We start from the raw sequence: 13,559 nt of genomic DNA on the forward strand, positions 1-13,559 counted from the left end.
AAAAGAGTGGGAGTTATTTATCGTACAATAAAAAACTGCAGGGAGCACGAATTGCCTTCACCCCATCATGCATGAGAGAGTTACCCCATCTCACATTACATTAACACAACATCTACAACCCATGATGACACACGCCATGCGGAGTTACCCGTGAATGTGTACATTACACATCATATAACGTGTTTAAAGTAGAAGACCTGGCATGGGGTAAAACGTCCAGATGTACCGTATTCGACGTAATAAGCGTTGGGTGATACAGGACGCTTGGATGCATGCATGTGTGTCTGTATGTATGAACCTCTGTATAGTATGTAGGTGAGTAATCATTTTAACATTCCACTATTTATAACTCTTCGATAGCTACGTATCTCACAGGTCATTACTTCGCAGTCGGCTCTTCATAAAAATGATCATACCTTGACTAACACCTGATTAAGTCTGTTGTTACCCTGTCTGGCGCTCGGCATTAAGGGGCTCAAACAAGGACTGGTCGGCTCGGAGTCAGTATACTGAGTCTGAGTGGGGTATTCGTGTTAAACTGCGGCATGGTATCTCAGTGGGCTAGCACTATAACTCGGCATAAGTCCGGACTAGTACAAGCAGACACACAGACACACACACACACACACACACACACACACACACACACACACACACACACACACACACACACACACACACACACACACACACACACACACACACACACGTGCATGCACATCGCTATATAAGTGCAATAATCTTGGACGCGACGTTAAACCCCATTTCAACTCACCTCACCTGCAAGCGTGACATTTCGAAAGCGAGGTCCGCATAATTGTCATGTTTTTCCTGAATCTTGTTAATCACATTAGTGTCAAGAGGGACAGAACATTCAATGATATAAATTGTTTCATTGGATTGATAAAAAAGGACAAGATTAGGTTTGTTGGCATGGATGGGCCTATTCCAAAGATTCTTTTATAATTCTCATATTCCCTGACGCCTTCTGCACATTCAGGGTCGTACCATGGATTGACCAGAGCGAAGACTGCACACCAAAAACATCACCCCACTCCACCTTGTCGCTTACGATACCGTGTTTTTGCCAAAGCTGGGCATCCACTGACAGAGTGTTGGACAGTCCCATTAAATGCAGTGCATAATCTACATTTAATTTCGATGCATTTTGATGCAAACTCCCACATTGACCATTTCGAGTGGGAAGTGACTGGTCCTGTAGGAAATAGAAGATGTACGTTACAAGACTAGACTTACCTTCATGAAAGCGAAAGATGAGCGAACGGAGTTGTGGAGTGACTAGCTTGAACCACACCCCTACCTGTTCTGGTTGAACGCCAGATTAGGCTCCCAGCTCCACGTTGAATGAATGGGATGACACAATGGGCGGAATGCAGGTATCCCATTCCCAGGGAGGGATAATATAGTAAATGTTCCCCACAGTTCAACATAGGTCAGTGCATCTATTCATTCACCTACATGTACGTTCACTAAGATCCCCTAGGTATGTGTATCTATTGTATGTTCAGCAAGTCTTTAGGTAGGCTCCACGCTGAAGTTGCTTTGAAAGGATTCTGTTGGTGTTTAACTGAGAAGGTGAAATGTGTTTCGCTGACGTATCGCTTAAGGTGTCCTGCAGGCTTCTCGCTCGAGAGTATGCAGGGTAGGTCTTCTTTCGCTCCAGTAATCACCCCCTCCTTCTCATGTTACCCAATGTTCCCGGGCGTGGGCAGACAAACCCGCTCATCCAATATATGCCATGAGGGCTGGATCCTGGTTGACGCGATGTCATCGGATATATGTCGACTTCGATCTTTTATCTCGATATCTAAGCTGCACCGATAGAATGGACAAGTTTATTGTAGCTATTTGGTGGTCACTTCTTTCGAACTTTGGATAACTTGACAGAAATCTTAACTGTGGTTCCGCTTATTTGAACTTTTAGGAAGTCGACGGAACACTTCAAAGCACTGTAGTATCAGTACCGCACTCCGGTTGTTTCGAACTGTAGATAACTCGACAGAACACTTCAAAGTACTATAATAGTATCAGTTTCGCACTTCGGTTGTTTCGAACTGTGCATAACTCGACAGTATGCTTAACAGTACTATAGCATCAGTTCCGCACTCCGGTTGTTTCGAACTGTAGATAACTCGACAGTATGCTTAACAGTACTATATCATCAGTTCCGCACTCCGATTGTTTCGAATTGTATATGACTCGACAGTATGTTTAACAGTACTATAGTATCAGTTCCGCACTCCGGTTGTTTCGAATTGTACATAACGCGACAGTTTGCTTAACAGTACTATAGTATTAGTTCCGTACTCCGGTTGTTTCGAACTGTACATAACGCGACAGTTTGCTTAACAGTACTATAGTATTAGTTCCGCACTCCGGTTGTTTCGAACTGTAGATAACTCGACAGAACACTTAAGAAGTACTATAGCATCAGTTCCGCACTTCGGTTGTTTCGAACTGTGGATAACTCGACAGTATGCTTAACAGTACTATAGCATTAGTTCCGCACTCCGGTTGTTTCGAACTGTAGATAACTCGACAGTATGCTTAACAGTACTATATCATCAGATCCGCACTCCGATTGCTTCGAATTGTATATGACTCGACAGTATGTTTAACAGTACTATAGTATTAGTTCCGCACGCCGGTTGTTTCGAACTGTAGATAACTCGACAGTATGTTTAACAGTACTATAGTATTAGTTCCGCACTCCGGTTGTTTCGAATTGTATTTGACTCGACAGTATGTTTAACAGTACTATAGTATCAGTCCCGCACTCCGGTTGTTTCGAATTGTATATGACTCGACAGTTTGCTTAACAGTACTATAGCATCAGTTCCGCACTCCGGTTGTTTCGAACTGAAGATAACTCGACAATATGCTTAACAGTACTATGAGTCAACCTGTTTAACGAGGATATGACTGCAAAGAATGAAACTTTATTAACCCGGGCAACTACAAATTCGAAATCTTTAAGTTTATGAGTTAAATTTATGGATTACAACCTTAAAAGTTTGCTCGCTAAAATTTATAGGGATAAGTTCAGTTTTAAAATGGGATCGGATTTTCCCTGATGTGCCTGCTATACATGGCTATGCATTACTTATGAACGTATGGATAAGTTGTTCGTGTGTTGTTTGCCGCCGCACTCAGCAAGGTTACAGTTATGTGACCGAGTCTGGACCAGAAAATCCATTGATTGATATCCCATGAATGTCTTCTCTCATCGATCAAGTCACCGACCGTCACCTTCCTATCAATGTGCCGCCTATTGTGACATGCGTAGGTGGCCGGGCTCCTCTTTCAACACATTTCCCACTCCAGGTTAACGATGGCATGCTGAGAAAATACCTTACGTGTAGTGTTTACACAAAATCCTTCGGGCATGTCTTTCTAAGTATATGTATTCCTCAATAAGGACTACTCGATGAATATTGTATACAGAGAGACTGAAATACTTCCTCCGACGCACTAGTGTTTACCCTTGTAAGTGACATACGAGCCGCGATGCGTGTGGGAATCAGAAACACACGGTTATAAATCCAGCTACGCACCATTACATTCAGCAGGGGCGCGATGTCGCTATTCAACTCTGTCAACTTTGGAAAGCTTGTATCGCGGAGAATACAACAGTTGGCCTTGCGCAAGAGTTGACCAGTGAGTACAAAGATGGACGTGGGCGTACATGTGTACAGACAAGGGATCCTTCAGGGTAATGGACAATACATGTATCCGCCGTAGAAAATGTATGTTGTTCTAGGGGATACTTCTTCAATATACAACACAACTCCGTCTGCGGGTCCACAACGTTTTATTGTGCATGGGAGCTTCACTAGCTGTTTCGTGTTCAGCTCCCAGATCTCAACTGCCAGCTCGCGCCGGACTTGATGGATATATCTCTTTCTAACATTCATTACTATTCTTTATAAGGTAATACAGCTATGCCATGTAGTATCTCGTCCACAACCCACATGCCTCACGTGCAGTGGTCGCCCTGGTGATCTTACTCTTGGCCTTATAAGACAACAGCATGAAGTTGCAGTCCCACAACTCCAAGAGTACATGTATGTATGGCCGGCCTCCCGCATCCCTCACTAGCCCCCAGTGAAACAGCTGTCCAGTGCACGCCTGACATGTGACCTGGTCACTCCCCCATGAGGGGTTTGCGCACACTGCTCGCGGTCCATTGTATATTACCGTATGTGGTATACTGTATATTTCTCTTGAAATACTGAAAGGCAAAAAGTAGCTTAATTTTATGCATGTAGTAATGGAAAACTGCTATATCTTATTTCACTTACACCACTTGTATTGGCTTCATATATTTCATTTGTGCATTTAGTATGTTTATGTTTAGCACTATTTTACATATAATCTGATATATAACCAGCTGTTGTAAAGTTATTACCTGGAGAGGTATTTACATAAGCAAGTTTTGCTTGTTTACCGATCCAGATTTCTTTTGAAATAAAAATATCATGTTTAAACCAACAGCTTTATTTCTGCGCCGTTAAAATATTGCGAATACCACACCAAAGACAATACTGCGACGAGATATTTTTGCGAGTTGCCGTGTTGAGATGACCCCTCGATTACCAAACAATAGACAGCTTCTCTCCGAAGCTAGTTCATCTGAGTTGGCCGGAAAGTTGACCAGAGTCATGAAACAGATTCACGCAAGATGGCTTGTTTCCTGTGTGGACAAAATTGCAAAGGACACTGACGCAATCAAGCGAGGTTGGAAGAAGGCAGGATTACTGTGAGTAACAGTGACACTAATTGGTCTGTTTACACTGTCATTTGTGATGTATTGTGTTTTCATTTGTGTTTTTAACTAATTGAGTAACTTGTGGTTCTGGTTGATTATTTCAACATTTGATGACGTGTTGCAATGAATAAAGTATGTATGTATTATTTATACTTATTTTTGCGTTTTAAATTTTTGCGATTGAGTCTCGTTCGCAAAACTCGCAATAATAAAATGGTCGCAAAAAATTCCCTGTTTACAGTAGTTGAATCATTTAAAACCTCCAAACAGATTACTGTTTAAAAAATCACAGCGATAGAGTTCAAAATGTATTACAGGACTGCTACTCGTCTGTCTCACAGACCCTGATACAAGTAATTTATATCACATACAGCCCAAGCAAGTCTATAATGTTTGGCAAATCTAGATTACTGCAGTATCTGAAAATGAAGAGGCTCCCTATTATTATATTTTTGTTAAGATAATTGAACAACTGTTTTCGTCATTAGGGTATGTTCATTTCAGAGACTAGATGTTAGTCTAGACTGTTACGTACACTTGCAAAATGTGCACTGAAGGCGAACGGCAGTGAAAACTAATTATATTCCAGGCGAGCGGCACAAGAAACTAACTGTACACGCCAGTATATACGACGAGACAAACCGTATTCAAACTCGCTCGACTTGTCTCACCAACAAGGTAGATGAACATGAAAGAGAATAGCATATGTTGATCTTACAAAGTAAGGGAACAGATTGTATGAACAACCTAATACTGACGTGTCTTGATCCGTGGTCTAGTGGATAGAGCTTCTGCCCGGAGAGAGGAAGCTCGGGGGTTCGATCCCGGCCACGTCATACCAAAAGACGTTAAAATATGGTACTTGTTGTTACCCTGTCTGGCGCCGGGCATTAACGGGATAAAACAAGGACCGGTCGGCTCGGAGTCAGTCTACTGTGTCCGAGTGGGATATCCATAACATAAGACATATTTCGCATGAGATATTTCATTGAAAGGTTACACTGACACTGTGTTGACACAAAATGATCCGCCGGTGAATGATGACGAATTCGTCATAAAAAAAGCTGAATATATCACACACACTTCAGCCAATAGTAGCGTTATATTTTCTTACTCCCATCAACTGACGCATCCTTTTTTTTACAGAAATCAGTTTAACAATTGTACTTTCAGTGAAGAGTTTCGACACGACCGTCTCTATACTCAAACCTTTCGATACAGCCTGTTTAATAAATGACACAGCTACACAAACGGTACACATAAAGGTCCACACTCCGGCGCAGTGGTGACTCAGCATAACACCACTGCCACAGGCTAATTTGCATAGCACGTGACCGGACTTTTCTCTTGTTTGTAAACAAACGCGCTTTTTCAGTCTGTTACCATCGTGTTTCGCAACCCTCTCCCACGCAGTCATTACTTACCGGTTCTGCAAGTTAAAATTATCTGATCTCATTTGTATTACCACAAAAAAGCTAGCTAGGCGATAAATAGCATAGCACAACGAAGAACGGAGCGTGTTTATTTCACATTGTTCTATAATTACGCCATTTCTGGAGATTCGAATATGTGAACGATCGCATCACAATGTGGGAGGATTATGACAATAGGTATTAGGAGGATAGTGAAAATATGCCGGAAATACCAAATTTAACCCACCTGTTAAAACAATAGACTTGTCCAACATTTCCGGAGGTCGGATTCTAATCAGAGAGTCATCATAATTAATATTAAGGTAACTATTTTTAAAGCTTGTACATTTAGCAACACCCTTACAGAGGATGTAATATAATCATGTTTATATCCTATAAAAGAGTGGGAGTTATTTATCGTACAATAAAACACTGCAGGGAGCACGAATTGCCTTCACCCTATCATGCATGAGAGAGTTACCCCATCTCACATTACATTAACACAACATCTACAACCCATGATGACACACGCCATGCGGAGTTACCCGTGAATGTGTACATTACACATCATATAACGTGTTTAAAGTAGAAGACCTGGCATGGGGTAAAACGTCCAGATGTACCGTATTCGACGTAATAAGCGCCCCGCTCTAATAAGCACCCATGGCGATATTTGCTAATATATTGGCTAGTGAACAATCCCAATGAGCACCCTTTCGATTCATCAATGTACACAAGACTTTTTGACTCGTGTATAATACGCACTCGTGTGTTATATGCAGCCTTAATTGTGGGCAATTCAATTCTGGAAAATATATCTGTCGTGTATGATACGTACATACTTTTCTTTTGTATCATGTCAGGCTGTCAGCATAAACTACGAAATTTACAATTTTTCAACTCCGTTTTTGTTTCCACCAAAATTATATTCTATATAAGAGCCTACTATTTCAAATTTTGAGAGCGCCCCGGACTCTTAATACGTCGAATACGGTAACCAGATTGTGGGTACAAGGCTACAGAGAATAGCGCTCTCAGAAGATGGTCATTGTAGATACTTAGATATGAGGAGTTGGTGAGGTGAAATAGTGTTTGACGTAGCGTTCAAGATTGTACTTGGTTGTTTGTGTCGGTCCGTCTGTCTGTCTGGGTGTCTGCTTGTGCTAGTCGAGCATAATGCCGGTTTATGGTGCCAGCCCATTGAGATACCATGTCGCAGTTTAACATGAACACCCCAATCAGAAATAGTATGCTAACGCTAACCAGTCCTTGTTTTAGCCCACTGTATGCCTAGCGCCAGGGAAGGTAACATTAGTTAGCACATTTGAGCCAACCATCATCCCACTGACGAAGGGGCGAGGTAGGATATCCATTATGTTGGCCCGCTGGATTGTAAAATGTTCAAATTGCTGAAGACATCGAAATTTACAGGTCTGAAATTTATCATGATTTGGGTTAGCCTCGTAGTTAAAGGGTTATCTCGTCAAGTCAAAGACCCAGGTTCGATTCCCCATGGGTATATTGTGTGAAGCCCATTTCTGGTGCCCCCCTCAGTAATGTTGCTGGAATATTGCTAAAAGCGACGTAAAACCTTACTCACTAACATTGTAGGTTGGGGCCTCAAATTATCAAATACATAAGGATGGCTGAAAGAAGAAGTTAGATCTCGCGAAATCCAATTGAAAATTCAACTGGATTATCCCAAACATCAGGTAGGGCAACGACTAACTCATTTTCAAATATATCAAATACAAGAAAAGTTCTTTCCGGGGATCTAAAAAAACAGACCTTTAACATATTTAAGCCTAAGCCATGCATCTCGTTGTTGGAAGTATTAGACACGCAGTTGTTGAAAAGAGCAAAGGTTACTACTCACTCATTGGACACTTATCTTGTGTAATGATTTGTTAAGGCTCTCGTCATTCCTTATTTGCATATTCCAGGGCCCCAAAATGTCTTCTGTCGTATACTTTACTTGATCGATCATGACATTTTCAAAATGGGAAACAAATGCAACAACTCTACAATTGCAACTAACTATAAGACGTCAACGCCTGAGAATAACGGTCTCCAGAGTTACAGATAAGCTGCGTATTTGCGTGAAATACCCCCCAAAACTATTCAAAACCCAATTACAGTAGATTGCGGGTATAACGAACTTACTTTTTAGTCCCGACTATTTGCTGTAGTTATGCTGTATATATGCTTATAACGAACTACGGTTATAACGAACGAAAAATAGTAGTCCCTTTGAGTTCGTTATAACCGTAGTTTACTGTACTTTCGATTACCTTGGGCACAGAAACGCATGCATTAAATGGAAAACGTAATTGTTTGAAATACCCAATAAAGTTTTTCAACATGCGTACAACAGAGCTAATTTCCGAAACACAGTTACGAGCTTATTTACTTTCCGAGTCAAGCCTATATATATATATATAGTGAGAGATGCATTATATCCGAAGATTATACATAATTAATCAAACGTATTCACACGAGCTCATATTACCTGTACATAGATACAATACAAGACAGTAGCACTATTGTCATGCCCTTCACACAGTACAAAAGGTTAGATCAGATGACATAATCAAGGTAAAGCTTTAGTGTAAGTACATAAGCAGAAAATATCAGTATAACAGATTCCTAGGTCACTATATCAATACATTGTGAGATGTGATGTGAAGATATCTTCTTCATCTTGTAATTCTAACTGGACATAGGTTTCAACATCAAGCAGATCAATAAAAGTTAGAAAAAACAGTTCATTTCTTTCCTGCAGTAGAGCTTCGCAATGTAATATGACGTGATTATCATAATCAAAGGCATGCTTGTTACACCATAAACAGTCCCTGGAAGTTTTGTTCCGTGATGAAACTCTAACACAAAGCCCAAGATTAGCAATAGTGGATTCTGATGGAGATCTTTTATCAAGTCCTTGTACAGTTCGTGCGAAATAACGGTGAGTATTTTCAATGACATTAATGTTTTGACCCTTAATATCAAAGAGCAGTTCGCAGCCGTAAAAACTTGTTTTTAATATCATTCTTAACCAGATGTTTACACTGGTAGCTGGATGTAGCTCAGAACTGTTGAGTCCCACAAATTTAAGCGAATTAATACTTTGTCCTGCTTTTAGACAACAATTTTTTTTTTCAATACTTGATTTACATGCCACGTTATGTGTTAGTAGTATGCCACCATACATGACAGAGTCAGAGGTTGTTATGTTTATATACCCAGTTTGCAGTTAATATCTAACCCCTTTTAGAGAAGACAACAACACTACTTTTTGAATGGTTATACGTTAGTCGCCACTTTGAGGCATATGAATGTACTGTATCAAGTGCTTTTTGTAGCCCTCGTGGTGAGGTGCTAACAAGAGTTGTGTCGTCTGCAAGCAAAACAGTTGGAATATCTAGACCAAATACACAAATACCACTGTTTGCTTGTCTAAGGGCTGTTATAAGGTCATTAATAAAGACTAAAAAGAACAACGCAGAGAAAACTCTTCCTTGTCTGACACTTGTCTTACATGGTATATATCTGACTTTTCACCCTGATAAGTAACAAAAGCATGGCTATTTGTATAGCTATGGTGTAATAACTTCAATGTATTTCCTCTGATACCCATTTGGTGTAATTTATAAAATAGGCCGTCCTGCCATATTTTGTCGTAATCATTTTCATTGTCTCAGGAAAGCAGCATATACTGTAGAATCTCGCTGTATGTAAAATTGAATACTTTCAATAAGGGTAAAAACGGACATTATGTCTCCATGTTCTTTCCTAAAGCCGAACTGGAGCATGTCAGGGAAATCAGGATTCGTCTTTATCATTTTTAGTTCAGTGCGCTTAACAATAAGTTTTTCAAACAGCTTTCCAATGCATGAAGTTAAGGTTATACCTCTATAGTTTCGGGGATCCGATTTGTCATTCTTACCCTTGTATATAGGAATGACCATTCCTAGTCTATAATTAAAAGGAATGTATTGTAGTCTTAACATAGCATTAAACAGGGCACACATATATCTTATCAAGGAGTCGCCCCCATGAATTATATGCTCGTTTGTAACTTTATCAGGACCAGGGGACTTGTTTCTACTAAGTGTTTTTACAGTTTCATTTATTTCTACAGTGGACAATTGTCTTTCTAGTTCCTCATCATGTGCCCCTATCTCTTCGTGAATACATTCTAGGGAAGAAGGTATTTCTTTTCGAACAATATGGCTGAGCTAGATCAGAGTAATATTTTCCCCACAATCTACAAATGTCCGAGGGTGTTGTGACACTCTCTCCCTCATAGTTGAGTTTTGTTATATCTGTAGTTTGTGACCTTTGCTTTCTTACAGTTTTGTAAAAAGAATGTATACCAAGTTCAGATGATTTTCCAATATCTGTAAGGACTTCTTTCCTTTTACCTTTTTTTGGATTTGCGATAAAGGCGTCTAAAACACCTTTTTTCATTTTTTAAAGATATACGTTCGTTTGAATCTTTATCTCTCGATCTACCATTTTGAATCCAAGCTCTCCGAGGCACCCTCATACGATAGTGCGCGTTATCAAGACCATCTTGTCTCCAAAATGGTTTAAGAAATGGTTTAAACACACTTTGTGGGATACATGTGTTACCTGCATGTATAAGAATTTCATTTATGATGTCACATTGGTTTTCTAAATTTTGTGGATCTAAGGAGTGGGGATCTGGATTGCAATCATATGCATACTTAATTTATCTATCAACTGCTTGAAACATAGAAGTATTAGTCTTATTTGCTTTTTCCCACTTAGGGATAACTCGCTTAATATTTTGATCGTGGCTAGTTAGCCCTTCTTGTGATATAGAAATATGACAGGGAAAGTGATCAGATATTTCAAAAGGACAGCTTGCTATAATGTAACAGTCTGTAATGAAGTTTCGTAGCCATGACGGTACAAGAATATAGTCTTTAAGGCTTCGTGACGTGTTATCCTTTGATCTGCATGTGTATCCTGTTCCTCCGAAATGTGCCATATTTACTGCATGTAATATATGTCTATTTTCTATAACATTTCTAAGTAGCATATCCCGTGCTGTTAGATTGGCCTTACAAACATCAGCATTTAAATCACCCAAAATAAAAAATATTTCCTAACTGGCACAGATTATCATATATATCCATCAGTTCATAAAGGGCATTACAGTATACAGAGTTTAACACATTTGTAGATGGTAATCGACTGGCTATTACATAAACATCACAGTAGCCTGTTTGTGACAATTTAACAGTTATTGCATAATCCGAGCTTGTAGCTATTGGAATAACTTTCCACTTTGTGTGGGTGTTAGATAGGATAGTTAACCCATCTGACCCTCGTGCATAACTCGCATTTGGGGGTAAAGCTCTGTATGTGATAAAATTTAGGTTTTGAAATGATCTTAAACAGTCTACTTTATCAGGCGATAGCCAGTGCTCTTGTAAGGCCACAAGGGCAACTGGCAGTGATAAGGTATTACAAATATAATCTGTACCATGGAGGATCCCACGTACATTCCATGTTAATAAGGACAGAGTCATTTGAACAAATGTGAATAGAGACATGAGATTAAGCATTCTGAATATAATATCGCAACTTCTTATATTTGTGAGAGTCAGTCTGGTCATAGCCCATTCTGTATTTAGGTACATAGTCTCTACTTCTGATGTCAGGGGGCCAACCAAATAGAGTGATGAATAGACGAGTGAAAATATATTAGTTGCCCAATGAAAAATGTAATAACCCAATTAAAATAGAAACCCTAGAGAAAAAAAGCCAATTGCTCAAAAAGAGCTCTGGAGCTCTGGGTCTCCATTATCCGACGAAGGGCATAATTCCGGTGAAAATTATATGAATGGGTTCTTGAAAACCCGTGATCACAGAAGGTGATCGTGAATAAGGTAAGCATGTTTAGTCCTGACTAAATCGCAGGAAGGGTTAGGGTTATTAGGGTTATTACGCAACTGAACACTCAAAATCTCAAAATCACTCAAAATCTTCAACATAATTATTACCTCAGTTGTGTTTTTGAACACTTTTATGTTATGATGAGATAGTACAGAAACTTACCCTCCTGCTACCATGCAGCTATGTTGACCAAGAATAGAACAGAACAGTCACTGCAAGTCCACGGGCAATATAGTCATCAGTCCCAGGTGTGAACAACTCAGGATCTGGGTGTAGGCAGCAGAGCCGTTGTTTAAAATACCCAAGCAGCCACACACACATTGCATGCATGTCGCAATATAAGTGTGAAAATCCGGGGTAGAATAGGTCTTCAGCTACCCATGCTAAAACCCTTCTAAAACTGATCTTGACCCAATATGAGTTTATATATTGTCAGTAATAAGTTTAATTAATGTATTCTTTCGCATTTAATGTTTCCCGAGTTAATAATGTTTTATAACATACATATCCTCGTTAACCCAAACTCGATATATCTCGATATATCAGTTAAAACGATATGAGGGAGAGATCTCATGTCGCATTTGGCGGCCGCTTGGTTCAAACTAACGCGACAGAATGCTTGACAGTACTATGGCATCAGTTAATTGCCCCGCTTACTCGAACTATGCGGAAGTCGACAGAATATTAAAAAGTACCATGATAGTATCTGACAGTATCCGCTTGTGTCGAACTGTAGATGATCGGAGAGTATGTTTAACAGTACGAAGACATCAGCTCGTCGCTCCCCTTATTTGAAACAATGGGGACGTCGACATATGTCCGATGGTCGAAATGACTTCGAGGTTGACAAGGATTCAACCTGTATATTACAGAAACTGGATGTGTTATACTGGACTAGGAGTTATTGACCGTCCCGTGGAGAGTCAGGCCTATACGTAGTTAGGGATGCAGGTGAGGGACAAACTCCCAAATGTCCATATCCAGGAAATCCTTCGTGCACTTATTGTAAACTCAAGAAAGACTGGAGTTCAGAGCTGAATGCCCCCAATGAAGTCAAAGCCACAAAAACTTATGCTATGCCTGTCATTTCGATTTCTCTTGGTGTTGATGGACGAAACAAGAAGTTCGTGATTTTGACACCTTCACTCGGAGAATCGGGCCAGGCAAAAGATGCCACCACCGTTACTCTTCCCTCAATCGCTTATATTTACCAATTATAATGACAGGGCGTCTTTCGATGAACCTGGAGGCTCCTCGTGGTAGAATTTATCGTTCACTTTTACACATGCTTGCCGTAAAAGGCGACTATGCTTATCGTAAGAGGCGACTAACGGGTTCAGGTGGTCTGGCTCGCTGACTTGATTGATGCATGTCATCGGTCCCAATTGTGTGCATGGATGCTGATGATATTAATCACTGGATTTTCTGGTCCA

General features: G+C 40.2%; 1 long non-coding RNA gene across 1 annotated transcript; it reads right to left on the reverse strand.

The window, feature by feature from the left end:
• Positions 1–3,815: 3,815 nt before the first annotated feature.
• Positions 3,816–12,415, reverse strand: LOC124113208. Its single transcript, XR_006857738.2, has 2 exons — positions 12,289–12,415; positions 3,816–4,714 (listed from the first exon to the last, which is right to left on the reverse strand). It is a non-coding gene; the product is annotated as an uncharacterized LOC124113208 (long non-coding RNA).
• Positions 12,416–13,559: the final 1,144 nt, after the last annotated feature.

This window comes from Haliotis rufescens, unplaced genomic scaffold, assembly GCF_023055435.1.
Source record: "Haliotis rufescens isolate VD_foot unplaced genomic scaffold, xgHalRufe1.0.p SCAF_14, whole genome shotgun sequence".
NCBI lineage: Eukaryota > Metazoa > Mollusca > Gastropoda > Lepetellida > Haliotidae > Haliotis > Haliotis rufescens.